This window comes from Cibotium barometz, chromosome 3 (assembly GCF_041138505.1).
Source record: "Cibotium barometz isolate CiBa-2024 chromosome 3, ASM4113850v1, whole genome shotgun sequence".
Lineage (NCBI taxonomy): Eukaryota > Viridiplantae > Streptophyta > Polypodiopsida > Cyatheales > Cibotiaceae > Cibotium > Cibotium barometz.
This window is the reverse complement of record NC_141048.1, coordinates 30,633,352-30,659,978: the sequence shown is the minus strand read 5'-3', so window position 1 is coordinate 30,659,978 and position 26,627 is coordinate 30,633,352. Positions and strand designations below refer to the sequence as shown.

At 46.6% G+C, this 26,627-nt stretch overlaps 1 protein-coding gene across 4 annotated transcripts in view; it reads right to left on the bottom strand.

Moving 5' to 3' along the window:
* LOC147639936 (uncharacterized) overlaps window positions 1–26,627 on the bottom strand; it is a 30,949-nt gene that overhangs the window by 2,582 nt on the left and 1,740 nt on the right. The window lies entirely within an intron of this gene.

Here is a 26,627-nt window from a genome sequence, read left to right as displayed (position 1 = left end):
GATTACTGTGAGGCCTTGCTTGATATATGTTAAGGCTAGGATTGTATTCTGAAGGAAATCCCAGTTAAAAAAACACTGGGGCAAGCTTGATGGATGATCACACAATGCAAAATTTAAGGCATCTCAACCCTTTGCAAAAAACATCCTAGTCCATCTTTTTGCCTACTCCTGAAAATTGTCCATCTTAACTTGGGACACCAGGCATGACTAAACTAACCATGTTATCTAATGCATGTTATCCCAAACCATTTTAGACAGCTAAGAACAACCAAGTTTCAGAACTGAGAATTACTCAGCACACCTCTCACTAAGTCCCCCATTGCTCCTCCCCCTCCCCACCCCCCCCCCCCCCCCCCCCCCCCCCCCCCCCCCAAAAAACCAAAATAGCTGCACTCAACTGGGGATGGACACTGGGAAACACCCTACTGGCCAGCCAGTAATGTAAACACACTGCTAGTCCATTAGCTATATAATTATGCCCGTGGTATTGATACCTTGCCTACCCCACTCTACCCTCAAGGCCCACTATGTACCACAGCTATGTACGAGTCCCCTAACATAAAGTTATGATGCATTGCCATATGCACCAAGGGTAAAAGTAAGTGCATGTAAAAATCCCCTCTTTTTTCTCTTGTTTGAGGCAAGTGCATAGTCCAGCGGGAGAGCAATGGAGGAAAAAACTCCTCTTGAACCCTAGCTTCACGTGAGAATTCTTTTTTCCTAAATGCCTACTACTAGAGCTCTGGAAGAACAATTTGCCACCTGAGAGCATGGCCTTCAAGAGCATCAGGCCGCCCTTTCCACCACATTCCATTCATCCCTTTTGAAGGATCTCAACCCTCAAAGGATCAGAAATTTGAACTCCATAGCTTACCGCAATCAAGAGGATGGCCAGAACAAAGAGCAAGCCAAGCAACTCTAAAATTTGCACCTCCTCATCTTTGAATTCATTGCACACATATAATGTCTTGTTCACCATCTTCAACCATATATTTGTTCCTTTTTTCCCTTTAGCTAACACTTGTGTACACAAACATAAATGTAGGTCATGCTTGTGTATGCATGTGTGCTTGTGCGGATAAGCTTATGCATATGCAAATCTATGTGTACAAACTATAGGTATACATTTATACATGTGTAAACTTTGGAATCCAAACATGAGGCATTTCTCTTGACGGCATTTCTTGGGAAAGCTTTGAAACTTCAGTTTTAAAAAAAAACCGTTTTATCACAAAAACGTGTCTGGTAACCATGCACCTGAAACCATCACTCCAAGAAGCATGGAAGCCATCCGCAACATAAACCCTCTCTAGATCCCTCTTCCTCTTGCAAATCTTCTAATTCCTTCTCTTCCAATTCACATGCGTCTCACAGCTCCTCTTTTCGACACCACCGTTCAACTTCAATTTCAAAGCGAGAACACGTGCAGAAGATGAAGCAAAATACAATGGGTGAGACAATCAGACTCCAAAGATCTCTGCCATTCTTGCAGCAACCAGCACATCAAAGAGATTCTAACTTCACGTTTCCAGCCAGGATTGACAAGTCCATAGTTGCAAAGCATTGCACAAAATCGGATGCATGTCTGGAGTCCCCCCCCACCCCAGTGTTAGCGGCAGACAGTATCCACGGCGGCTGGGCTCCCCACACTCCAGATAGGTGTACCCTCCCCAAAGAACCTGCAACTTCCCTCCTCAACGGCTCATTTTTTAGAGCAAGTGGAGCTAGCTGGGCTTTCAGGCCACTGCTGACAGATGCGACACCTCGCCCACACTTGCCCTCGTCACAGCAGCTGCTGCTCCAAGCGCAGAGCCCCCACCTTAATGTCGCCACCGACAGCCCCCCTCCACCTCCTATTCCTTCTCCCCAAGCAATGCCTGTAATATGCGGAAGCTTCGGAGAAGGATCGGTACTTCAAAACTCAGAAATCAGCACTCTTTTCGCGACGGAAATTAACGCACAAACTGAAAGGAGATGTGCAGAAAATAGAGAGAGAAGGGGGAGATGGAGAGGACACAGTATTGGGTCCCAATTACCCTCTGTAGGGCCCCCACCACGGATGGTGTATTTGCTTTATTAGAATGATGTAAATCTGAAAACAAATACAGAAAACTTGACCTTTTCTTGGCTGGAAAATCCTGCCCTTGACCTTCAGAAGTCCACCCCTTTGCTTGGCAATCTCCTTGGCTTGACTGGCCCTTGATTGGCTTGAGCACTTGGTGAAAACTGAGATGAATGATATGGCCTCCACTATTTATACTCCTCCTCAGGAGGAGTCGACCAACTGAAAAACAAGCTATGTCCCACGACTGGTGGAAATTCAGCAATAAATGCTGAATTAAATCTCAAAAAATACTGCCTTTTTTCCTAACAAGCTGAAAGTGATGCACCTGCTTCTGATTGGCTGGACACCACTTTTGTCCACAATCCCAAGGCTGGGCAGCCTGTATGGGCTGCCCCATACATGCCCTACAGCCATCTAAAGGCTGTATGCTCCTGAAAATAGCCTTATCTTTGCCCTAGGGCTGTCCCACAGCCCTTCCATGGTTGGTGGGTCCAGCCTGGGCCTTCCTGGCCCTCATGGGGATGGTTTTCACACCATTCCCATGCCCATACTAAGCTCCGGGGTAGCCCTATGGGCTGGCCCCTTGTCCTAAACATAATCTACTCAGTGATCTGGCATCCGGTACCATACCAGATACACAGAACCACTGACATCATTCTAGAGGGAGACTCACAGCGCGGACTGGCACTGTTTCATGTGCAGGACAGTGCACACCTAACCTTAGACTCCTATGCAGGACAATGCACACCTGACCTCGGACATCTGAGATGGATCCCTGGCTGACTCGTCCTGGACTCGGCTCACATGGGACCAGTTCACCATCCCAGGTCCTGCACCTTCTGTACAGAAATGTCTACGTGGCATCCAAGTGCGGGATGCACGTGACATCCCCTTCTGCTTAACTTGACAGAAGCTGCATAGCCTCCAAATAATCCGTCAATAATGCCGGATAGTCTTCGAAAAATTCTTTGTCGAGCCATACCGCTTCATGAGTTCCTCGGTTCTGAAACTTCGTGAGGAACTGTCGTAGTCTTCGGCCTGAGCCATGCTTGAAACGGTGCAGAAGGATCTATTCTGGAACCATTACTTCTGCTTCATCAACAATGTCTGGTTCCGCTTCGTCTTTGACCTCTGAAGGGGGTGGACCTGCATATGGCTTTAACCAACGGACATGAAATACATCGTGCATAGTCCAACTCGGAGGTAGCTTTAACTACATAGACACCTCATTAATCTTTTTCCGGATGGGAAATGGTCCGAAGCTCCTGAAAGACAACTTTGGGCATCGCTTGCCCACCTGCTTCAATCTTTGCTTCATAATCCGAAGATACACCCAATCCCCTTCCGAAAACTTAATGTCCCTTCGGTCTTTATTGGCCTGTCGAGTGTAGGCCTCTTGCGCTTTAGCCAATCTGTCTTTAACGTACTCTAAGATCTCCTGGTAAGACTCCGTCACTCTGTTCGCCTCCGGTACTGAAGACGAAGTCCTAGTTAACGAAGACTGGAAAGGTCTTCCAAACGTTGCCTCATATGGAGTCCTGCCAATAGCTGAAGAAAAAGAGTCATTCAAAACAGCTTGAACTAAAGGCAAAAACGATTCCCACTTACCTTGCTGATCGTGGACATAACACTTCAGCACATCAAAGGCCAACTGGTTGTATATCTCTGTCTGGCCATCTGTCTGTAGGTGGAATGCACTGGAAAAATTCAGCTTAGTACCAAAATTATCAAACAATGCCCTCCAAAAATGACAAGTAAACTTGGCATCTCGGTCTGACACTATGGTTCTAGGAATCCCGCCAATCGGGTATCAATGCCGAATGAATAGCTGGGCAATATCCTCGGCGGTCACATTGGCCCTGCAAGGAATAAGCATAACAAATTTGCTAAACCTATCAACAATAGTTAAGCACTGCGTATTACGCTTACTCGGACTAGGAGACAGATTTGTGACAAAGTCCATTGAAATGTCCTGGAAAGGACCCTCAGGAATTGGCAAAGGCTGTAACAACCCTATCTTCTTTCCACGAGGAGCTTTCACCTTTTGACAAATGTCACAACGTTGTACATATGTAAACACATCACGCCTCATCTTTGGCCAATAGTATTGCCGTTCTAATTTCTCCGGAGTCGAATTCATGCTCCTATGACCACCTGTAATGGCGTCATGGGCATCATGGAGAAGAGCTGCCCGGAATGATTTCATGACACATAGTCGGCCTTTGTAGAAAAGCCAACCATCGCGTATCAGAAAATGGCATGGTCCTGTGGCATCCAATGCCTGTTCCCACTGAGTACCGAATTCCTCGGAATCCGCGTACGTGTGCTTCATGTCCTCTAGTCCTGTACCAACAAGGTCAAGTCTAGTGGTCTGAATCGTAGATACTTGTCCCTTCCTGCTTAAAGCATCGACCACTGGATTGGCCTTTCCTGGAAGGTACTCAATCATACCACCGAACTGCTAGAATATCTGACTCCAGCGGTGTTGTCAATCACTCCACTGTGCACTTGGCATCGTCCGAATCCAACGCAATGCCTGATGGTCAGTGCGAACCTCGAAGTCACGGCCATACAAGAAATGTTAACAATGTTTCAAGGCCTGTATAACTGCTAGGAGTTCACGATCATAGACTGAGTAGTTCTTCTCGGCGGACAATAACTTACGAGACATGTAAGCTACTGGATGACCATTCTGTTACAATACACCACCAATTGCGATGTTACTCGCATCGGTGATCACTTGAAATGGTTCGTCCCACGAGGCAAGGGCTAAACAAGGCGCTTTTGATAAAGCCACCTTGAGGTTCTGGAATGCCTCCAACGCTCGTGGAGTCATTCGAATCTTTTGCCTTCTTGTTTTCACTCCCTTTAGCAGATCGGTGAGATCTGTCGAGAGATCAGAAAACTTGTCAATGTGGGTGGATTATGCCTGGCATATACTCACAAATGATCTAATGTCATAAGCTGTCTGTGGTACTTCCCAGTTAACAATCTCGGCCACTTTAGCCGGATCCAATCGAATACCTTCAGCACTAATTATATATCCCAAGTAATGTACCTGGAACAGATAAAATTCTGACTTCTTTTCATTGACGTAGAGCTCGTTGCTTTCCAGCAACTTAAGGACTTTCTCCACATCAATGTCATGCTACTCAACTGTAGTTGAAAATATGAGTATGTCGTCCAAAAATATGAATACACACTCTCCAATCAACTCCCGAAAAACACGCATCATCATGCGGTTAAATGTAGCTGGGGCGTTCGTCAAACCAAATGGCATGACCACAAATTCATAGTGGGCCCGTTCTGTACGGAAGGCTGTTTTAGGGATGTCCCCCTCTACAATCCGTACCTGGTGGTACCCACTCTTTAAATCCAATTTAGAGAACACCTTAGCTCCATTCAGCCTCTCGAGAGTATAGTCAATTCGAGGCATCGAGAATCTGCTCGAGAAGACCCATCTTTCTTCTTGACAAACAAGATCGGTGCTGCAAATGGCGACACGCTGGGACGGATGAAGTCAGCTTGCAACAATTCTTGGAGTTGGTGGTCCAACTTCGATTCCATTGCCTTAGAAAGGCGATACGGAAACTTGCTCGGGGGTTCCGAGCCTGGGAGGAGGTCAATCTTGTGATCCTCCGGTCTGGACGGGGGGAGCTGGGGAGGGAGACTGTCCCGAAGAAAAATCTTCTGGAACTTTTCATGGAGAACCGAGTACTTCTCGGAAGCACTGCTGTCTGGATGTAAATCATCGCACACTGTGCGCCTTTCGTGACTGCTCGCTTAGCCTGCAAGTGGCTTATGAGCGGAAAGTTTGGAATACCTGGCTCACACTTAATGGTCACCGGGGTGTTTGACACATTCCGATCGATCTGGAACGTGTGCTTGTTCCACTTGACATCAGGAAGAAACTTGTGAAACCACTGGATACCCAAAATTATGTCTGCTCCTACAAGAGGGGCAACCATAAAGTCACGCACAAACTCGATGCCGTGAATCACTAACTTAGCACCTAGAGCTTCATACTTGACGCTCGTTGTCATACCTGTGCTAAAACCCTCAACCTGTTTGTCCACCGGAGTCAGCTCAAACGGGCACGCCTAGCGGCTTGTTCCGTGACCACATCCTCCGTGCTGCCGCTGTCAAACAAGACGACGACTCTCTGGCCACCTATGTAGCCAAAGGACTTGAGCAATTCGTTGCGCTCATACTCCTGGTCATGGGCGCCCTTCTGCTTATCTTCGAGCTCCCGGCTAATAATTGCTCCAACTGAAGCACTGGGGGTTGAAGAACTAGGGGTAGCCGCTGGGGTCTGTGTGGGAGCTGTGCTCACCACGGAAGCTGTGGAGGCGGCGGCGGCCTTTGGAGGCTTCTTCGGACAATCCCGAGAAGTATGTCCTTTTGTGTGACAAAAGAAACATCTACCCTCCTTCTTGTACTGAGAAAGCTCCTCAGCACTCAACTTGCCACCTGTCTTGCCTGCCTCCACTTTCTGGTCTGGAGTAAGCTTAGACGCATTGTTCGAGTTCTTGGAGCCAGAGGCTCCCGGGCTCTCCTGGGGAAGACCCCGTCTGGTTCTGGCTTTTGCCCCCCGAGGCGTTAGCCTTGGGAGAAGCCGGCTGGGAAGTCTTGGGCTTGCCACCATTGTGTTTCATTTTTGCACTCTGCGCAAGCAAGAGTGCGTCCTCAAAGGTGGCTGGCCTAAACATACGCACCTCCCATTGGATTTGCGTGTCCAGGCCATACAAAAACTGCCCTTTCTTGTCCGAATTAGATAAGCCTAATTGTAGACACAAGGTCGAAATTTTATTGACAAACTGAAGGACTGGTTGCGCATTCTGACGCGCTCCCCTGAACTCATCTTCGAGTCGCTCAAGGTAGTGGGGCGGTAAAAACCGCTGCTTAAGGTCACGGACGAACTCATCCCACACATAAGCTGCCATACCTGCTCTGGTGTGGGCATGAGCCCATTGAGTCCACCAAGGAATGGCCTCACCTTCCAAGTACCAACTAGCTAAGATCACTTTGTTAGTATCTGTTTTCCTAACTACGGCAAAGTAAGCTTCAAATTGATGTAACCATGAATAAAGAGTTGTGGGATCGAGTTTACCATTATACTTACTGAAATTCATTTTCTCGGGAAAATGATTCAAGGGCGCCGCCGGTGTCAATCTGGCGTCCAAAGCTCTAAGGTAACGCTCGTGTTCCACGCGTCGCATGGCGTCGTCTTCTCGTTGTCGGATCTCCAATGCACACATCTGCATCTCAAGCAAGGAGCTTGGCTGCGGCTGTGACCCAGCGAGAGGGTCCCTGTGAGTGACGAGGATCTGGTATCTGGGATACGGAAGGAAAGGGAGGAGGAGATGGAAAACGCAACGCTGGAGAGCGAGAACGCTCCTCCAGAGCCAAGATCCGCGCCTTCTGCTCATCCAACTTGGCTGTCTGGTCTGCGATTGCTCGCATCATCTGCTGGAACATGTCTGTGACACTGCCCTAGCTGGGCTGCCTGGTGCACTCTGGTCCCATGGTTCTGGTTCTCTCTCGTCGCCGAAACTCGCCATAGCGGAAAAATGCAATTCCTTTCCGGAACGCAATCTGACCATCCACTATCTGTGTGGGAGACTTCCGGAGGCTTCCGAAGGCTAAAAACCAACCGTCCTTCGAGGGACAGGAGTCACTCCGAAAGGGGTAGTCCACCAGTGTCTAAAAACCAACCACACGAGCGAAAAAAAAATTTTGGTTTTCTTTGCTGAATCTTTGTCCTTGAAGTAGGCTCTGATACCACTGTAATATGCGGAAGCTTCGGAGAAGGATCGGTACTTCAAAACTCAGAAATCAGCACTCTTTTCGCGACGGAAATTAACGCACAAACTGAAAGGAGATGTGCAGAAAATAGAGAGAGAAGGGGGAGATAGAGAGGACACAGTATTGGGTCCCAATTACCCTCTGTAGGGCCCCCACCACGGATGGTGTATTTGCTTTATTAGAATGATGTAAATCTGAAAACAAATACAGAAATCTTGACCTTTTCTTGGCTGGAAAATCCTGCCCTTGACCTTTAGAAGTCCACCCCTTTGCTTGGCAATCTCCTTGGCTTGACTGGCCCTTGATTGGCTTGAGCACTGAGATGAATGATGGGATTATGGCCTCCACTATTTATACTCCTCCTCAGGAGCAGTCGGCCAGCTGAAAAACAGGCTATGTCCCACGACTGGTGGAAATTCAGCAATAAATGCTGAATTAAATCTCAAAAAATACTGCCTTTTTTTCCTAACAGGCTGAAAGTGATGCGCAAGATTCTGATTGGCTGGACACCACTTTTGTCCACAATCCCAAGGCTGGGCAGCCTGTATGGGCTGCCCCATACATGCCCTACAGCCATCTAAAGGCTGTATGCTCCTGCAAATAGCCTTATCTTTGCCCTAGGGCTGTCCCACAGCCCTTCCATGGCTGGTGGGTCCAGCCTGGTGTTGGGGTAAAGGCGTTATGCCCACCCTTATAGTGTGTGCAAGCCCATAAGTTATAGTACATAGTACACTTAGTACTTTTAATGTACTAAGTGCACTATGTGTACTAGTGCAATATACATGTGTGATAGGGGAGTCACACACTCATTATTGATGAGTTGACTTATCCCCACAACTCTCTCTCTCTCTCTCTCCCTTGCTTCTCTGTGTATGTCTCCCATGAATGAACTCTAACCTAACCCTAATTGCTGATTCTCCCCATCAACTGGTATCAGAGCTAGTTATTTTTCTAGGGTTTTGTCGCTGCAGAGAACAGGCGCGTGCTGCATCAGAACTTGTCGCTGGTCGCCCTTGTGCAGCGCTGGTTACTGGTCGACTGTGTGACCCGTCGCAGGCAGGTGGGTTGAGAGAGCAGCCAGCAGCGTGGACTGCCCCAGCTGCCCAGCAGCCAAGCGAGGGCTGCCCAGCAGCCAAGCGAGCTGCCCACTGGCGCTAAGCGCGTAGCTCTACACGGCGAAGGCAACGCTGGCCCTTCAGCGTGGAGCGAAGTGAGCGTTGAACCACCAAGCGATGGCGTAGAAGGCGAACCCAAGCGGGCAACCATTTTCTGCGCTTTTTTCATACGCAGGCGTGTTAGTCACCGGCGCCACACAACTGGTACCTTCGTCGAAGTTCATGGCGTAGCTCAGCGCATCGTAGGCGGAGCAGGCTTCCTCACGAATAGCTTCCAGCGTAAAAGCTTGCAGGTGCTGGAGCTTGGAGAGGAGGCGCTGAGCAGGGCTTTCGTGGAGCATGTAAGCAAGTGCGGTGTTGTCTCTCAGCTGCTCAGAGGTGCAACAGAGTACTGGGACTGAGCTTGTTGAGGGTCGGGCTGAAGGGTGAACTGGAGCTGTTCTCTTAGCCGCTGCAGGACAAGGTTCCTTCTTCTACAACCTGTCAATTGAGACTCTTGAGGCTCTGCAGAAGAGGGGAAACCAGGAGTTCGTCAGCCAACAGTAAACCCCCCTCTTTCCTGCAACAAAATTCAGCCTGCAAATTGAACAAAAAATCAGAAAATTACAAGGTATTTTCCTCAATTTTTTTTTTGGGACTTGCAATTGAGCAGGTGCAATCATTAATTGAGCAGATACAGGCGCCGAATTGCTCAATTTTTGAGCAAAATTGGCAAAATTGGGTGACATTGGTCACAATCAGGATAAATTTGCAGGAAATTGGTCAAATCAGGATCAATTTGCAGGAAATTGGATGTCGAAATTTGGGGCTTTTGATGTAATTGTGCAATTAAGCACTCATACATGCTGTATGATGTGAAAAATCGCACATTTGGGCAAAATTGCAGCAAATTGCAGTGCAAATCAAGGGGCTTTTGTGCCGATTTGGTTGATTTGCATGCAGGCAATCGCATTTGATGCTGTGGATAATGTGTTGATGCCTTACAAGCACTCAATGTGCCTGTAAATCAAGGGGCATTCATGTATTTGATGTATATGTGGCCAGCGGGAAGCATCGTGAACACTCTGGATGCCTTCATGTGCGTCAATGTACCATGTATGATCAGAAATTGATCTTAAATCAAGGGGCTTTTCAAGTTTGTATGCTTGTTGAGCTTGGCAAAGCAGCAGGCAAGACATTTATGCCTTGAATCCTCAAAAATCAGCTTGCAGTCAAGGGGCTTTTGCCCAATTTCTGTTCGGAACTGTTGTATGCAGTGTACAAGACTGTAAAAGTCTGATTTTCACTCATTTGGACAGCCAGGAGAGCATTTATTGCTATTGTACCTGTTGGTACAGATTTGGCACAGCTTTGTGCATGTTTTGGCATGGCTGTACACTGTTTTGAGTGACCAAAAAGTTCAATTTCAGCTGCTGTACTTGCCGGGACAGGTTTGGTACATCATTGGTGAGCACTTGGTACTGCTGTACAGTACTTTGGAAGGGCAAAAGAGCACATTTAAGGTGCTGTCCAAAATCTGCAGCAACCAGATTTTGGTGTTTTCATCACATAAAGTGGGAGAAAAGTTGCATTCTTGCTTCCGCAGTGGGAGATAAAGCTTGGGAGAACATTTGTGAGCACTTTGTGTGCTTAGGGTGCAGTGTTTGCACATCTTTTGGTGCAGTGTTTGCACATTTGCAGGGAGTCAGGCATTGACAGGTTGCATTTTGCTATGGCAACCACAGGTGAGAGCTCTTCATTGCTTCACATCAAGAAGCTTGAAGGCTCACATAACTATGATATTTGGCAAACCCAGTGCTACAATGTGTTGCTCCAGAAAAAGCAGCACAAGCCTATCAAAGAAAGGGGTGTGATGCCCGCTTCTCTTACTGCTGAAGAGTGGGAAGATATGGATGAGCTGGCAAGATCTACTATCATGTTGTCTGTGTCAGACTCATTACTTTTCAGCATTCGTGAAGAGAAGACAGCTTGGGGAATGTGGCAGAGATTGCAGGACTTGTATGCCCAACAAAGTGCCTCAAGCAAAGTGTATTGGTTGAAGAAACTCTTAGGTCTTCAGATGAAGGAAGGGGCGTCTATGACAGCCCATTTAAATGAGTTTAATGGTATTGTCAGCCAAGTCATTAATCAAAAGTTGGCAATGGACGATGAGTTCAAAGCCACTTTTCTGTTATGCACTTTGCCAGAGAGTTGGGATACATTCAGGACAGCCACTAGCAATTCACATGCTATGCTGTCATATGCAGATGTTGAGGGTGCTCTTCTTCAAGAAGAGATGAACAGGAAAAACAACTCTGTTGGAAAGTCCAATGCAATGAATGCACGTGGGAGATCCCAGCAAAGGGGAAAAAGCCAAGAAAGGGGAAGGAGCAAGTCTCGCTCCAAAAAGGATTTGGAATGCCATTATTGTGGCAAAAAGGGACACATTAAAAAGCAATGCTACAAATGGAAAAATGATCAAAAGGAAAAGGGAAAAGGCAAAGACAAAGAGAAGGATGAAGCCAAAGATGTAAAGCCAAAGGGCAAAAGTGGAGTCAAGATTGAAGAAATCAATGTGTCACATGCAGGTGGCAGTGAGGATGAGGTCCTATTTACTTCTTCACTTGATGCCCATTCACTTCTTACAGGTGGTCATGGTATGCACTCATGGATCATTGATTCAGGTGCCTCCTTTCATGTCACAGGTTGCAGAGACTTGTTTGTCAGGTATACTGCTGGCAATGAAGGAGTGGTTTATTTGGGTGATAACCATGCATGCAAAATTCTTGGCAGAGGTGATGTGAGGCTTGTATTTTCAGATGGCTCACAGCTTATGCTCCATGATGCCAGGCATGTGCCTGAGATCAAGAAGAACCTGCTTTCTACTGGACAGCTTGATGATGCTGATTATGTTACCACATTTGGTAGTGGAAAGTGGAAAATTAGTAAGGGCTCACTGGTTGTTGCCAGAGGCTCTAAAGTGGACACTCTTTACTTTATGCATGCAGGTGTTTGTCACCATGCTAATGTAAATGCAACCGAGCTGCCGAAAATTTCTATGTGGCATAGCCGGTTGGGACACATGAGTGTCAAGGGAATGGAGCAATTGTCTCGTTTGGGTTACTTGCCTTCTCTAAAGTTTTCAAGTTTTCAGTTTTGTGAGCATTGTATATATGGTAGGCAACTACAGTGCCCCCACAAGAAAGCTCTTGGACAGAAAGATGCTCAGTTAGAGCTTGTGCATACAAATGTATGTGAGATGCCTCAGCTTTCTTTGGGAGGGGCAAAATATTTTGTGTCTTTTATAGATGATGCCACACGTAAGGTGTGGGTTTATCCTCTTCGTTTGAAGAGTGACACATTCTCAGTGTTTCAAAAGTTTGTTGCTCATGTTGAGAATCAAACTGGCAAAACACTGAAGGCTTTGCGTTCCGACAACGGTGGAGAGTATATGTCCAAACAGTTTCAGGACTTTTGTGATGCTAAAGGCATCAAGAGGGAGCTCTCCACTCCTTATGATCCTCCACAAAACGGGACAGCAGAGAGGATGAACAGGACCATACAGGAGAAGGTCCGTTCTATGTTGTCACATGCTGCATTACCTCATGGTTTTTGGGCTGAAGCTGTTATGACAGCCGTTCACCTTATAAATAGGTCACCTAACACGAGGCTTGGTGGGAAAGTGCCAGAGGAAGTATGGACAGGGAAGCCTCCGTCATACAAGCACTTGAGAGTGTTTGGTTGCGTTGCGTACGTGCACATACGCAGGGAAATGCGCACCAAACTTGATCCTAAGTCTCACAAATGCATATTCCTAGGATATGGTGACAGAGGTGAAATGGGGTATAGACTTTGGGATCCCATGAATAGAAAGATCATACGCAGCAATGATGTCATTTTTTATGAAACATGCATGTATAAGGAGCCTGCAAGGCAACAGGAGCCTAGCAGAGTCATCTTTGATGATGATGGACATCATGGACAACAACCAAGGGCTGTAAATCAGCCATTACAGCAGGAAAACCAGCCCTTAAATGGTGCTGAAAATGGTCCAAATGGACAGCCAGATATGGCAGAAGATATCCCTATGGATATACCACAGTTAGAGGAGATACCGGGCATGATTTTTCAGCCTTATGGCATGGAACAGGAGCCACCAATGAATGATATGCAGGCTGGACAGCAACCTGCAAATGATGGTCATTGGGTACGGAGGTCCACAAGACCCTCCAGAGCCCCTGACAGGTTTGTTCCAGGGGTTGACTACTTGATGCTCACTGACTGTGGGGAGCCCTCATGTTACAAGGAGGCTTTACAGAGGGCAGACAAAGCTCTATGGGAGCGTGCCATGAAGTCAGAGATGGATTCTCTGCATAAAAATGAAACATGGAAGTTGGTGCATTTGCCTGCAGGCAAGAAGGTTTTGCCATGCAAGTGGGTTTACAGGCTCAAAGTTGCACCAGATGCAAAGCCAAGATACAAAGCCAGGTTAGTGGCTAAGGGCTTTAAGCAGGAATATGGTGTGGACTTTGAGGAGATCTTCTCTCCAGTGGTCAAAATGACCACACTTAGAGCTGTGTTGGCTTTGGTTGCGCATGATGATCTGGACTTGATTCAGATGGATGTGAAGACTGCTTTTCTTCATGGTGATCTCCATGAGGAGATATATATGCAGCAGCCAGAGGGTTATGCAGTGAGTGGAAAGGAGAAGCTTGTATGCAAGCTGAAAAAGAGTCTTTATGGACTCAAACAGGCACCAAGAGAATGGTATCATAAATTTGATACATTCATGAAATCTCAGAAATTCAGGAGAAGTGACATAGATCACTGCTTGTACACCAAGAAAGCTTTGGATGGCAGTCTATTGATCCTCATCTTGTATGTTGATGATATGTTGATTGCCGGGAAATCTCATAAAGAGATGGATGCCTTGAAGCAGAGGCTGCATCAAACCTTTGATATGAAGGATTTGGGTGATGCAAATCACATTTTGGGTATGCGGATACTTCGGGACACAAATCAGCATGTGTTGTATTTGTCTCAGAAGGAATACATTGGCAAAGTCTTGCAGAGGTTCAATATGGACGGGGGGAAGAAGACTAGTACTCCTTTGCCTCCATATGTGAAACTCAGTGCTATGGACAGCCCACAGTCAGATAGAGACAGGGCTGATATGGCCAAGATTCCGTATGCTTCAGCTTGTGGCAGTCTCATGTATGCCATGGTTGCTACTAGGCCGGACATTGCATTTGCAGTGGGAGTGGTTTCTAGATACATGGCCAACCCTGGCAAGAAGCATTGGGAAGCAGTGAAAGGTGTCATGAGATACCTGAAGGACACACAGGATTTGTGCATTTGCTTTGGCAAACAGGATGCATTAGTGCATGGTTACACGGATTCGGATTATGCCGGTCATCCAGATAACCGGAAGTCTACTACCGGTTATGTGTTTACATTCATAGGAGGTGCTGTGTCATGGATATCCAGGATGCAGAAGTGCACTGCCTTATCTACTACAGAGGCCGAGTATATTGCAGCCACAGAGGCTTGCAAGGAGGCATTATGGCTATCTCGGTTAGTGGTTGATTTGGGTTATACAGGGGATATTCCATTGTTGCATTGTGACAGTCAGAGTGCCATCCAGTTGGCAAAGAACCCTGTCTTTCATGCAAAGACGAAGCATGTGGATGTGAAGTATCACTTCATCAGAGAGGTGATAGAGAACAAGAAAATTCAGCTTGTTAAGATTCACACGGATGACAACCCGGCTGATCTGTTGACAAAGAGTTTGCCTACGGAGCGGTTTGCTCATTGCAGACACTTGATGGGCATTGGATGAGGCCAGTTTCAGCCTTGATATGGCCTTGTATATTATCATGTACATGCTGATTTTTCTTTTCCTTTACTTAAGGGCACTTTGCCTTTAAGTGGGAGGTTGTTGGGGTAAAGGCGTTATGCCCACCCTTATAGTGTGTACAAGCCCATAAGTTATAGTACATAGTACACTTAGTACTTTTAATGTACTAAGTGCACTATGTGTACTAGTGTAATATACATGTGTGATAGGGGAGTCACACACTCATTATTGATGAGTTGACTTATCCCCACAACTCTCTCTCTCTCTCTCTCCCTTGCTTCTCTGTGTATGTCTCCCATGAATGAACTCTAACCTAACCCTAATTGCTGATTCTCCCCATCACCTGGGCCTTCCTGGCCCTCATGGGGATGGTTTTCACACCATTCCCATGCCCATACTAAGCTCCGGGGTAGCCCTATGGGCTGGCCCCTTGTCCTAAACATAATCTACTCAGTGATTTGGCATCCGGTACCATACCAAATACACAGAACCACTGACATCATTCTAGAGGGAGACTCACAGCACGGACTGGCACTGTTTCATGTGCAGGACAATGCACACCTGACCTTAGACTCCTGTGCAGGACAATGCACACCTGACCTCGGACATCTGAGATGGATCCCTGGCTGACTCGTCCCGGACTCGGCTCACATGGGACCAGTTCACCATCCCAGGTCCTGCACCTTCTGTACAGAAATGTCTACGTGGCATCCAAGTGCGGGATGCACGTGACAGTGCCTCACCCCTAGGAGGAGCGAAACCAAGAGCTGCAGACTGTTGGCAGCTGCAACCGCCAGCACACGACGAGGGCCACGACAGCGACAGCCTCACTACCACCAAGGCAACCCCTTGTCAAGGGCCCTCGCCCAAAGGGAACAGTCACATCAGAGAACCGTGAGCCTCAGAAATCTCTCTGGAGCCACCCCAAGATCCAATTCCACAGGATGACCAGATGCACAAGAGCCCCCCCACCCCCCCCCCCCAAAAAAAAAAAGGAGCCAGGCCACCGTCAACCCCCTTAGGCTGATCCAGCCTCACCCCCCTTAGGATGAACCTGACAACATTGGTCAAGCTCCCAAGCCACCCCCTCCTCCTCCACCCAAGGCACAAAGGGGACATCAGCTTCTTCCTTAAGGGTCCGGTCCGACAACCAGTCCCGCACTGCAGATCCTTTCAGAGCTTCTCCGACACCATGGAGACCCAGATCTCCGCCCCCACCACCAAGTTTGCCCCAGCGTCACGTCGGCGGGCCAAGGGGTGGGGGGGTTCCCTACTCATAGTGGACTTCAATCGTCTTCCAGTGGAAGCAGGAGAGTTCTCTGAGGATCGGGCATCCCTCTGATCTTTGTTCTCATGCACCACTCCCAGCCCACCCCTACCAACATTGGAATGGTGGTTTTCACCTTTCCCTTGAGCATTGCTCCAGGGATGAGTTGGGATGACAAGGCCTTGACACATACCCTAAAGGACCAGGCTATGTATGGTGGGAGACATTAGGCTCAAAGACGTCATCAACGCTTCCTGAGAGACTGCTAGCAACGAAAGGGGCTACACCTCTTCATCTTCTTCCACCTCCACTTCACAGAGGAGCATGAATCTACAAACACCTCAATAGGGAGGGGGGCCCACCAGAGCAGGCCAAGCAACAAGCTTGAGAGCAATGGGTGCATCTCTCCGGCCCAACGGGTGCGTACTTGGAGGGGCTTTGTTTTACGGAAGGGCAGCTCTAACACGGAAATCTTATCAATCGTGAAAACTGAATAAACACATAAGCATGCGAGATAAAAGAAAGATAACAACTCTGCATAGTACACCACACTAGGGGCCAGAAGACCCCCCCCCCCTATGGTTATAGATTACCAAAAAGGAGTTTGCTTCCAAATACAACTTTGCAGGTGCCCAGGGATTCTACACTGGCTAGCAACCTATTTTTTCTAGTACAATATGAAAACAAAACAAAACATATGCTGAATTTGATGTCAATCCTAAGCACAAGAGAGCATTCCCGGCATAAAGCACATGTAGGACAACCATGGACAGCCCATAGCACTCCCACATCAGCTCAGGACAGCCATGCATCTTCATCTTCCTCCTGTCTGGCTCATAGAGCAAGTCGACCAGCCTTGAGTTTATCTTCCTCCTGTCTCGCTCACAGAGCATAGTTGTTTAAAAACGCGATTTTTTCATGGAATAAAAAGCGTGAACGTTTTGAAACATTTTTTTTTTGGGAACGCGTTTTTATGTAGGTGATTTTTTTTTGGTGAAAAAAACCTTGGATAACGTGTCGCCGCTTGTACTTTTTCGCTTCTTTGATATTGCTGCCGCCGCCCTCCACCGTACACAAGCTGCCACAGCCTGCTGCTGTCTCTCCTCCGCCTGCTGCTCCAGGCCTGCTCCCGCATGCTTAGTGCTACTCCAGGCCTGCTCCCTCTGCTCCAGCCTCCGCCTGGAGCCTGCTCCCGCCTTCAGCAGTACTGCTTCAGTCTCTGCACTGTGCAGGCTGCACCTTGGTCCCTCCTATCTGCTGCAGGCAGCAACCAGCTCAGTGCTCCTGCCTCTCTACTGCTCCCGCCTCTGCCATCTGCAGCTCTGCTCCCGCCTTTTGCCTCTTCTACACCCGGCTTTGCCCCATTTGCTCGAGTCTTGAAATGGGCCGAACTCCCGATCCAATGAATGCACATGTAGAGAGCCTAACTAATTACAATGAAAGTTGCCAATCCAAGTGGAGATGCAAATATTGTGGTGACATTTATACAAGGAAGGCTACCCGTATCAAAGCCCACTTGACCAGGTTAAAGGGAAAGGGCATTGCTATATGCCCTACAGTGCCCAAAGATATGGTGAATCAGGTACGAGAACAGATGGCTGCAAAGTCTCAAGATGAGGGAGAGGAGTTGTCGGGCAGTGGTCAAGGTGTGACCAAAAGGGCAAAGGATCAAGAAGAGGAAAGTGAAGGATCGGGTCAAGCTGTTGTCCCCAATCCGTTCCTACCCTGACTCTGAACACTATCTTGCTGAGAAATGAGTCTCGCACTCTCACATCACCCCTTCGAGGATAATTCCTCCCTTGGGACCGTTGCCCGAGAACCTATCTGGCTCACAGGACTGCCATCCCCTCTGGCTTTGTGGAACACCACCAACAAACCTCTTGGGAGCTCTTCCCAATCTTGTGATCTTTGCCTTGGGCTTCGTACCCGTGCACTTTCCTGTACCTTGGACCCGTAAACCCTCATATGGGACTGAATCAGCGTTTAGCCTTGCCGAGCCTGATGCTCTGATACCAATGTAACACGCGGAAGCTCTGAGAGTCTTCTTTCATGTCATGTGCACAGTGTGTATCTACCGTGTGCTACACGCACGCAAGACTAGTTTCGAGGCTTGGGGAAGCTTGGAAACTAGGCAGGCTGATTGGCGAGCTGAGTTAGGGAAATACTAACGGGCAGGCACCCAAGTATGGACAGGCGGGCGCCCAAGTGTGGACGCCCGATGACCGACCAAGAGCCTATAAAAGGGTGGCCAAGGTTAGTTATTGTATTATAGAGAGTCTCGCGAGTTTGTGAGAGCTCTATGGTCTTGGAGCCTCGATCTAGTGCAGACGTGCACCTGCTTTATACAGCCGAGGCCGGCAGCAGTCTCGAGGCCCGCGAGGGCAGCTTCGTGGCGGTATGGGACGTCACGAGGAGGAGATTGGTCGGTGCGTCATCCTAGTTAGCTCAGCTCGTGGCTCGGTGGGGACAGCCAAGACTGTGGGCTCGCCCACGGCTGTCATGGTTGGGAGGTGAGTCAGGCCTGCACCCCCTTGCTTGTTTGTTGTTCGTTTGTTTGCAGGATTCGAGTTTCGAACCAAGATCAATCACGAGGGGATCCGTGGGGATTTGACAGTGGTATCAGAGCATACCTCGTGAACGAGTAAGTCAGTAGGTAGAGAAGATGAGGTTGAAGAACGCTATGTGTTAAAAAGCTTGCTGTTTTTTCTGTGCATACTGCAGATTTCAGAATAGTGTGTGTTTTTTCTTCATCAAAGACACCCATGTTGATGGGAGGTGGTTGTCTAAGTAGGGTTGATTGCTTTGCAAAGAAGAGGCATGTTTGTATGTGCAGTCATATGCATGAACTGCACGGAGAGAAGCAGAAAAAAACGCATGTTTGCTTTTCGTTGCTTTTTGGCGCAAGAGAGAGAGAGAGAGCGAGGGTATTGCTGGTCGACGCGTTGCTGGCGGGTGTGCGTACTGGTCGAAAGGGACCCTGTTGGTGGCAGGCGCCTAAGGCCGTTTAGGCAGGTGCGTAGCCAACCAGGCAGTGCCCACGCCAGGCCTACGTAACCAGCCAGGCAGCGCCCAGACTAGGCCTGCGCAACCGGCCCAGGCGGCGCCTAGGCCAAGCGAGCGCCCAGCCCAGTCCACGCACGGCAGGCGCCCAGGGCTACGTTGCCACAGGCCCACGTGCAGGTTGGCGCAAAGAAGCTCAAGCTGACGCAGGTGACGGCAGCACTCGACGTCAGCAACGCAGCACGCCGCCGGCTATTCCAGGAAAAAAAACAAGGAAAGACACGTTCTTTTTAGTGCTTTCGTTTTTTTTTTGGAGTTTAAACTTTTTTTAAAAAGGTTTAAAAGTCATCCCCTCTCCAAGGTTTCAAAGGTGTTTTATTTTTTTTTTAAAGAACCTAGAATATATATATCCATATATATATATTTTTTTTCATATATATATATATATTTATTTATTTATTCAAGAAAAAAAACACAAAAGCAAAGCAAAAGCTAAGCCTAGCTTTTGGAGATTTTTGGCTTTTGGGAAACCTTTATAAACCCCTCAAGGGGCTTCTTGCCACACATCTCTCAAGTTCTCAAGTTTTCAAGCTCTCAAGTTCGCTCGCACTTTTGTTGTGCAAAGATCGAATTTTCTCTCCACGTACCCTCTTCACGATGTCGACCCAAGAATCAGAGTTGGAGCCCCTTGTGGAACACGAAGGCTTGCCGGCTACGGAAGGTACCGATGCCGATCTTTTTGACGATTTTGTGTCAAAATCAGATTTCCAAGAGTTCAAAGTAGCTCTCGAAGCTTCTTCATCGGAACGTCAGGCACAAATCGCAGCCCAAATGCAAGCTTTGCAGAACTCCATCGCTCTATTGACCACTACCCTCTCTACTTTCTCGGGTATGGATACCTTGGCTTCAGCTTTAGGCCCCAATATTACTCCGGAACCGTTCGGGGGCGAGCAAAAGCAGCGAACCAAGGAGATCGTGGACACGTGGCTACACAAGTGGCAAGTTCACTTTCAGTTTCATCCATATGATGATGGGAAGAAGATCCAGTTAGCAGCAGGTTTCTTGTCCAGCAAAGCTTTGCTTTGGTGGAAGGAACTCAACCCTAGGCCAACGACTTGGGCACAATTTGAAGACGTTTTCAAGAAAGAATTCCTCAAGAAAGAGGATGATTACGATGTTGTTGCCCGGTTTTCAGCTTTGACCATGACCTCGAAGCACCTCACTTATGAGGTCTACCTCCAGAAGTTTTGTGACTTGCAAATGAAAGCTACAAAGATAGATCCCACTACTCTTTTGGGGTTTTTCGTAGCTGGTTTACCCGACTCGTACCGATTATAGGTTGAAAATAACAAATGTAAAACACTGGACGAGGCCATTCATTCAGCTCGTATCTATGATAATACGATGGTCTCTTCCAAGTCAAAACCCGTTACCAAGCAGGGGAACAAGCATAAAAGAAAGTTCTCTGCACCTATGGCTAACACGACTGAAGGAAAGTCTTCGGACCAACCTTCGAAGAATTCAAGTTCGACACCAGCGAAGAAGAAACGACTCCTTAGGGCTTTAAAGCTCAAGAAGGAAGGACGTTGTTTTATCTGCGAAGAAAAAGGACACATGCGTAATGAGTGCCCAAAGCAAAAGGGTACCAAGTCAAATGCAGGACCCAAGCCAAAGGCAGCTAACCAGTTGTCTTTGACAGGTATGTCAATTACTGTACTTTCTCGCCCTAGTACTTGTTTTGATTGTCTGTTCAATTCTAAGGTATTTGGCTTGCATGATCTTCTCCGAGTTTATGGAGAAGTGAAAGGCCATCAGATTCACATTCTTTTAGACCCTGGCAGTTCGCATAACTTTGTTAACTACAAACTTATGCAGAAATTGAGTCTTGATACGACACTCAGCGACCATACCTATGAGGTACGTCTACCTGCGGGAAGGCAAGATTGCAAGGTGGAGATGCTTCCAATCCAGATTCAAGACTACAAAGATACTCTGGAATGCTATGTTATGTATCTAGAAAATGAAGACTTGTTATTAGGGATTGAGTGGTTTAAGACTCTTCACGTCCAGATAGATTGGTCTAGTCATATTTTTTCTTTTCAGCATAGGGACACCAAGTATAGTATTTTAGGTGATTGTATCGGACCACTTGTAAATACAATTGATTTTGAAAATATAATGGATTCTTCTTTGTATACCGCTTTCTATTGTGTATTGATTCCACTTTCTTCTTTTCTCATCCCTTCCATGGATGTGAATGAATTAAGTGCGTTTGAAAGCAAAGAATTACAGAAGATACTTGATTCGTTTCAAGATGTATTTCCTAAGGAACTGCCATCGGGTTTACCACTTGAACGGACAGTCGATCATCGTATTGACTTGATCCCTGGTGCTCATCCAATCAGTATTCCACCTTATAGGATGAGCCAAGCTGAGGAAGATGAGTTGGCTAAACAACTCGAAGATTATTTGAGGATGGGCCAGATCCGTCCAAGTAAATCACCTTGGGGTGCACCTGTGTTTGCTTAGGAGAAAGAAGGACAACACTTGGAGAATGTGTATAGATTACAAGAGATTGAACAAGCTGACCATTAAGAACCGTTATTCTCTCCCTAGATCAGATGACCTGATTGACCGGTTAGCAGAAGCGAAATATTTCACGAAGATAGATTTACGTACTGGCTATCACCAGATACGTATTCATGAAAGGCATGTCGAAAGAACCGCCTTTCGGACTAGGTATGGCCATTACGAGTTTCTCGTATTACCTTTTGGGTTAACCAATGCTCCATCCACTTTCCAGCAAATGATGAACGATCTTTTTCATGGTGGTGTTCCTGGATGATATTTTGATATATAGTCATACTCTTGAGGATCAGGTCAGACACCTCACGATTGTCTTATCTATTTTGAGACAAAATCGACTATATGCTAAGTTGAGTAAATGTGAGTTCTTTATGACCGACATCATTTACTTGGGACACAAGATCACTAGAGATGGATTGAGCATTGACTATGACCGAGTTCAAAAGGTTCTAGACTAGCCTATACCGCGAACAGTGAAACAACTTCGTTCTTTTCTCGGTTTTGTTGTTTTTCTTCGGAAATCTGTACGGGAGTACTCTCAGCTCACACTACCGATGACCAACTTATTGAAAGATCGTGGACGTAAGTCAAATCAGCCTATCACTTGGAATAACGATTTGGATATGGCCTTCAAACTTTTGAAAGATAAAGTCAAGAAAGCACCTATCTTAGCATTACCTGATCCTAGTCGGCCTTATGTTCTTGAAACTGATGCCAGTGACTATGCTATCGGGACTGCTTTATTTCAAGATGGTAGACCGGTTGCTTTTGAAAGTAAAAAGCTAGATGACACTCAATCTCGTTGGCCAACCCTTGAGAAGGAGCTTTATGCTATGATTCATGCTCTCAAGGTTTGGAGACATTATTTATATGGCTCCAAGTTTGTGGTATTAACTGATCATCAGTCAATCAAGTATGTGTGTGATGCGGATGATTTGAGAGGCAGGAAAGCTCGTTGGGCAGAGTTAATGCAAGATTTTGATTTTGAGATTCGTTATCGGAAAGGGTCCATGAATAGTATTGCAGATGCGCTTAGTCGGATTAGAGAGGTGAATTCTTTGTCGTTCACCGAGATTTCTACTGACTTATTTCAGTCATTGAGAGGGCTTTGCAAGACTGATAGTTATTTTGGTCCATTTTGGCAGAAGATCCAGGACGGGAGCTCATTGATTGACCAAGACTCGATGACTGAGCAGTCTACTATTCAGGCTGCAGGAGGCCAATGGATGATTCGGAATGGTTTGCTATTCCGTCATGACAAAATTTGTGTATCACAGATCCCAGACATTAGGTCCAAGATTCTTAAGGAGTGTCACGACACTCCTTCTGCTGGACACCCTGGGGTACACAGGACACTATCATTAGTGAAACACACTTTTTATTGGCCGAAGATGAAAGGGTATGTAGAAGATTATGTTCTCAAGTGTCAAATTTGTCAGGCAAATAAAGCTGAACGCTTTAGACAAACTGGGTTGTTGCATCCTTTGCAAATCCCAGGTAATAAATGGAAAAGTATTTCCATGGATTTTATTACCGGATTGCCAAGAACACATCAAGGCCACGATTCTATTTGGGTTGTGGTGGATCGCTTGACAAAAATGGCTAGATTTTTACCAACCCAGAAGACTATTACAGCTACGCAATTAGCACGGCAGTTTATCCAGCAATTGTTTAGACTGCACAGGTTACTGCAGAACATAGTCAGTGATAGGGACTCTAAGTTTACGAGTGATTTTTGGAAACTTGTTTCTGAGAAGTTGGAAACAACTTTGAATTTTTCTTCCTCTGATCATCCTCAATCTGATGGCCAGACTGAAAGAGTGAATTAGATTTTGGAGGACATGCTTCGGGCATATGTATCCAAAAGACAGAGTTCATGGGAGGATTATCTTCCTATGTTAGAATTTACATATAACAGTACTAAGCATACGAGTACAGGGTTTAGTCCTTTCATGCTTATGTATGGTTTTCAACCAAGATCACCTGTTACAGTAGGATTCTCAGGACTTCAGCATGATGCAGCATGTAATTTTTTGCAAGATATGCAAGAAATGTTACAAGTTGCAAAGGAATCTATTAGAAGTGCTCAAGACCGAGACAGGTTTTACTCTAATAGACATCGTTCACCTAGAGAGTTCTCTGAAGGAACGATAGTGTATTTGCGAGTTCCGAAAGATTCCGAGACTTTACGAACAGGTAGATCTCCGAAATTATCCCCTAAATATTGTGGACCATTTCGTGTTACACGACGGATTGGTTCAGTTGCATATGAATTGGATTTGCCTTCTCATGTGAAAGTTCATCCTGTATTTCATGTCAGTAGACTTAAGGAAGTACTGGGTGGAGCAGATCAGTTAGTTACTCCTCAAGAAATTATAGATGTCGAGGACATGACATTTGTTCCGCACGAACCTGAAAAGATTCTTGGATTTCGTGAAAGAAGATTGCGTAGTACGCTTATCACGGAATACAAGATCAAGTGGAAGGATCATGTTGAGGAGGACGCTACATGGGAGTCAGACTACTCTTCAGAGAGATTACCCTGGCTTTTTAGTGAGCTCAAGAGTGAGCTCTTAGAGGAAGCATGTACATACATGCACCAATGCTCCTAGTCGTCCAATAGTATTTGTCATGTGCAAGTTTGCCCATGGACATATCCAGAAGCTAATCCAGAAGGAGCAGCCAGAAAAGATGACTAGAAACCAGAATTTAGGAGCATGAGGTGCAGTAGTGGCCAGGGTTGGACTTGGAACAAGACTTGGAAGACTTTGAAGGACCTGTTGGCTGCAAGAAGCTGTCAGCTGCATGGTACAGGTCATGGATGCGTTTTATGGAGAAAACTGCCAGTCGGCCAACTCTTCCATTGTTCAAGAGGTCTATAAATAGGCTATAGTACTCAAGGATAGATCACATGGACAGCAGAAAGGCAAAGACAAGGGTTGCCGGTCCAAGGCCAAGGATGGTAAGGACAAGGCAGTGGGGGACCTTCGGTGACTCGCCTCACCCCTGAAGTGCGTCGCACCAAGATGGCTGCTCTAGACAGTGCTTCTCTTCAAACCCGGAGGATGAGTGTGAAGGAGATGCATGTGTGTGCATCTTAGCTTTTTTCATTTCTCGAGTCGAGAGCACACCGGAGTGCTTCATTGTATCAGGCCACATGTACAAAGAGAGGAAGTTTTCAGCCAAGTCTTTGCAATTGTCGTTTGCACTCAGTGGAGAAACTTTGGCTTCAGTGGTGGTCGCTTTAGCTTCTAGGGTTATCCAAGAGGATTGTTCCCACCTACCATTTGCATTGGGTGGAGTATCTTCAGTGTTTGATGTCATGGAGGCACCACAAGAGGACATGGCATCAAATTTGTCTTCATCTTGGGAGTGGAGATTCAAGGTTCACAATCAAACACTATGGAGAATGATGGGCCTACATGCTGGGTGCAAAAGAGAGAGGAAGTGTGTGATCTAACAAACTGAAAGCTAAAGATTGCCCAACACAATCTATTGATTGTATTGATTAATTCGAAGTTTACAAGGTCCGATGCTTTTATGGACAAAATGCCGTATCTTATATATACCTAGATGAATCCAAGAACATGCCCAAATTCACCTTATTAGAATGTGCAATTTATAACCTCCACTCCTTACACACACAAACATTTAAGTGGCTGTAAGCGCTTGTTCGCATGCTTGCACACAATCACCTTTAAGAGGTTTTCACACATACACTCATAAGGAGTGTTTTCACACTGAAGCTCTGAATATCCAACAAAACCTCCTTCCGAGCGAAGGTGGAGATGCTAGGATGGCCTTCAATAGTCCCTATCCTCTAATACTAGCAAAGAAACATGACATGTTTCCTGCAACTGGCTTAGAGGCTCATGAACAGCATGGCTCAGATGCTCATGTAGCATGACTCAATGCAAAAGACTCGGAGGTCATATCTTGCTTAGAGAGACAAAAGACAACTTACATCAGCACAACAAAGCAAAACCCCCCGTTTCTAAATAGGGATGAGAGAACGTGGAAGTCTTTTATATGAATGCCTTGAGGTTTTTCCTCGATGCCATTGCCTACGTTCCAAACACCATCACGCATGAGGAATAGACAAAATCTTTTTCCGCCAAGTAGGACAATTAGGTCCAAAGAACTTGTCAAAAACAGCGCTACTTCTGTTAGGATCCATGGTATATATAGCGGCAGCAAGTAGGCAATGCAGGTGAGAAGGCCACGAAGAGGACGATAATCATCCTCATCGTCATCATCACAGCAAAAGCGCAACTACAGGCTGGAGGCAAGTAAAGCAGACCAGGCGAACAGGCGACGACGACGATGAAGCATACCAATCGAACAAGCAGCGACGACGATGGAGTAGAGTAACAACAAAACGACGCTGAAATAGAGTAGCGACGCTGGTATTGGTGGTCCTCTACACACTTGCACAGCCCAAAAAATCGTGCGAGGCAAGTGATGCCACTGATGAGCGGGGCGGTGGTGGATTGCCCAGTGCTAGCGTCACCCAAATTTGGCAACAACGATGCTCCATACCGATAGTAGGAAGACAATCCAACTCTGATACCATTTGTGGAGGTTCAAGGTTCATAGTCCAGCACTATGGAGGATGATGGACCTCCATGGTGTAGGTGCAAAAGAGAGAAGGAGTGTGATGTAACAAACTAAAAGCTAAAGATCGCACAATACAATGTATTGATTGTATTGATTAATTTGAAGTTTACAAGGTAAAATGCTTGTATAGGCAAAATGCCATTCTTTCTCACAACACTCTACTCACTAGGGCCGTGTCACTTGGCTATACCAGTGACATCATTATTTACACACAAAAATTTAAGTAGCTATAAGGCCTTGTTCACATACACTTGCATGCATTCACCTTTAAGAGGTGTTCACCCACATACACTCATAGTTCACACACTGAAGCTCCAAATATCCAACAAGGAGGAT